This window comes from Athene noctua, unplaced genomic scaffold, assembly GCF_965140245.1.
Source record: "Athene noctua unplaced genomic scaffold, bAthNoc1.hap1.1 HAP1_HAP1_scaffold_36, whole genome shotgun sequence".
Lineage (NCBI taxonomy): Eukaryota > Metazoa > Chordata > Aves > Strigiformes > Strigidae > Athene > Athene noctua.
In genome coordinates this window covers 1,669,942-1,673,388 of record NW_027437538.1, presented here as the reverse complement: position 1 = coordinate 1,673,388, position 3,447 = coordinate 1,669,942, and the positions used below count along the sequence as shown (strand labels likewise).

Sequence of the window (3,447 nt, the reverse complement as noted above, 5' to 3'; positions counted from 1 at the left end):
GCCAGGGTGCACTGGGAAGACTTTTCAGCGTGAGAGGAAGTCACACGCGGGGCACTCAGGTCCCTGTTTTCAGCCTTGGCAGAGAGAGGCTGCTCCAACCAGACCCGCACCCTCCTGAGCTGCTCCTGTAACAGACCTGCCATGGGAAACAGAAGCTCTGCCCCGAGGCTGGCAGCTCCGGGCTGGGTGGGTCTGTCCTGCCGCGCTGAGCCTTGAAGCTCAGAGATGCTTGTGCTGGTGGTCACCGAGAGGCAAACCTGGCTGTTTCTGCACCCGCTGGGGTGCCGAGCTTTTAATTCTTTACCCTCTTTTTTTTATATTACGTGGCTCCTGGCTTTTCTTCTACAGTCCCAGCTGTTTTCAATGGTATCAGTGGCTCCGCAGATTCGTTCTTTCAGGCCGGGCAGTGGGGTGAATTGGACCCTTTCCTGCTGGTGCTCTGCTCGTTCCCGGTAGGATTGCTTTGGTTTGTGCCTTCCCCGGGGCGAGAAGGGACCCGGCTGTGGTGGGTTGATCCCCGCCAGGAAAAGCCCGACCCGGGGATGGAACAGCTGATTTCAGCGGCGGCCTTTGGAGCAGGGACAGAGGTGGTCGGGGCTGTGGGAGAGGAGCCGGGGAGGAGGGGACGTGGGGAACACCAGGAGGAGAGAGAGAAGGAGGCACTGAACGTCTGAGTGTAACCGCTGCAAACGTCAGTTCAACAACAAACTTCATCTGTTTGCTGCAGAGCGGAGCTGGAGCCAAGGGGTGACGTTCCCCAACACCGCGCTGCCCAGACGCTCACGGCCACGGGATTTCTTAAAACAAGGCCATGACTGGGTATTTCCTTGAGGTAGGCCCCTCCTGCGCTCCGAGCGGGAGGAGCATCGCGGCTGTGAGCGGGGCAGAGGCTGCGCGGGCAGCGGGGACCCGGCTGCTGTTCAGCCCCTGACGCCGAGGGGCAGAGGAGGAGGCGCAGCCGTTCCCCATCAGGTGCCCCACGCCTGGAGGAGGACGGGGAGAAGGGGCGGCCGGTAGGTTCCGGGGAGACTGTTGGAATCTTGGGGGGAAAAATGGAGAACTGGGGGGCCAGTGGGATCTGGGCGGGGGGTAAGGGGGTTTTGGAGGGACCGGGGTGTGGGGGACAAATGGGGTTTGGAGAGGCCACAGGGGTGATTTGGGGTCGCTGAGGGTCCCAGGGGTACCTGATCCCCCTCCATGTGTCCCTCCTCAGCAGATGCTGCTGCCTCAGGTGGACCCCGAGAGCGTCAGCCCCGACTGCCTCCAGTACCAGTGCTGGGAGGTACTCCAGGTGCGAGTGGGAGGAACTGGGAGGGGGCTGGGGGTCACCAGAAGGGGTTCTGGGCGGGGACTGGAGGGTGCTGGGAGGCAGCTGGGGGCTACTAGGAGGGACCTGGGGGAACTGAGAGGTAACTGGGAGGGAGGCAGTGTGGGCATGGGGTACTGGGAGGTAACTGGGTGGTAACTGGGAGTACTGGGGTGGGCTGGGTGTTACTAGGAGGTAATTAGGAGGCAGCTGAGGGCTACAGGGAGGGAACTCAGGGGCACTGGGATGACCTGGGAGCACTGGGAGAGGACTGGAGACACTGGAAGGTGGTTGGGGACCACTAGGAAGAGCCAGAGCAGTGCTGGGAGAGACTGGGAAGTAACTGGCAGGGAGGTGGTGTAGGTGTGGGTAACTAACTGGGAGCACTGGGATGGGCTGGGGGTCGCTGGTAATTGAATGTGGTGGGGGACTACTGGGAGATGTCTGGCGGTTAAGGAGAAGGACCGGGAAGTAGCTGGGAGGGAGGTAGGGCAGGTGGGAGTAACTGGGGGTGACTGGGAGCACTGGGCAGGCTCTGTGCGGACCCTGACAGGCGCCCTGGCCACCCAGGTGGTCCTCCAGGCTGTGGGGGTGGGGGACAGCGCTGCCACCGTCACCGGGGCCACCCTCACCTGGGTGCTGTGGGGTGAGGCCCCCAAAGCCCCTTTTCATCCCCAAATCCTCCATGGCCCCAGTGTCCATGTTTCACCATCAAATCCCCCGATTTTACCACAAAATTTCCACATTTGACCCCAAATTTACCATTTTTGACTCCCAAACCTTCCACTTTTGATCCCAGAATTTCCCCGTTTGACACCAAATCAGCCTCAGCACCCCCAAAATTCCTGTTTTTCATCCCATAATCTATCTTGAATCTCAAAATCGCACAGTTTTACCCCAAAATCTGTACCAGCACCCCCAAAAGCCCCCCACTTCTGCTCGAAAATTCTCTATGGGCCCCAGAATCCCCCAGTTTGACGCCAGAATGGTCACCACCTAGCAACTAACCAGTGCCCAGTCAAAACCAGCCCAGCTCCCCAGTACCAGGGAGAGGGTTTTGGTGCTGGGACAAATGGCGACGTGCCAGCTTGGCTCACGGGGGCCGTTTCGTGCCCTGAGGTACCTCGGGAGGGGCAGGATGGGCTAAAGCTTCCCCCCTCCTCCTCCTCCTCCTCCTCCTCCTCCTCTCCGGGCTGGGTGCGGGTGTGGGGTCCTGGGGGCAGCGGCAGAGGCCGGGGGGGACCCTGCTCAGCACACTCAGGGGGGTCCCCTTTGGAAGGACGCTACGGAGTCCCGGCGGCTTGTGGCTCCAGCTTTATTTTAAAAAACCATTATTCCAGGACTTTTTCCAGAGAGTTTGGTCTCTCCGACGCTCAGCAGAGCCAGCAGCACAGCGCCCGCAGGCTCCATCTTGATGTCGGACTCTGCTCTATTGTCAGGACTGAGACGGTCTGGGCTGCCAGGGAACTGATGGAGAGTTCAGCCTCTTTCCTCAAGGGCAGGAGCGCTGCAGGAGAAGGGAGCAGAGCAGCCGTGAGCCCCCAGTGCCCGCAGGGACCCCCCCCAGCCCATGCCAGCCCCATCCATCTCCTTCCCTGCCAGGAGGAGCCGGTGAGACACCCAGAGGGGCTGAGGCTGCTGCTCAGGAATGACCCGTGTGCCCCCGACACCCAAAGGGGCTCAGGACCGGGACAGGCCACGGAGTCATTTTTCCATTTGCCGTACGAGTGGGTCTAGAGTTGTGTGCGGCCTCAACGAGCCCGTGTATTGATCTGAGCATCCCAGCGTGGAGCCTGGACATCATCAGCCTCCTGGCAAGGGGCGGGACAGAGACAGCTGTTCTTTCCCCACAAATTCCCTTCCTTTCTGGGGAGAAAACAAAACTCTTCCCATTTCAAGACCTTACTACAGAGCTATGCTAGCCTCTGTGTTAAGACAGAGACAACTTTGTGAAACTGCTCTTGGAAAAAACCTCCTGAAACTGCTCATCTGCCCCTGGACTGTTTTCCTGGGGCGGGGCCGGGCACGGCAGCACCTGCCCGGGCTCTGTCCCCTACTCACCGTTGCAGATCTCCCACAGCATCTCCCGGCTGAGGATCCTCCGGCGCCGCACAGCAAGCCCTGGGGCACAGAGCTAATGT

General features: G+C 60.4%; 1 long non-coding RNA gene across 2 annotated transcripts; it reads left to right on the top strand.

Moving 5' to 3' along the window:
- Window positions 1-676: 676 nt before the first annotated feature.
- LOC141974263 (uncharacterized) lies at window positions 677-3,159 on the top strand. Of its 2 annotated transcripts, none has more exons than XR_012635709.1 (3): window positions 677-1,013; window positions 1,217-1,291; window positions 2,647-3,159. It is a non-coding gene; the product is annotated as an uncharacterized LOC141974263 (long non-coding RNA). The 2 variants fall into 2 exon arrangements; XR_012635708.1 differs by having other exon boundaries at window positions 1,214-1,291.
- Window positions 3,160-3,447: the final 288 nt, after the last annotated feature.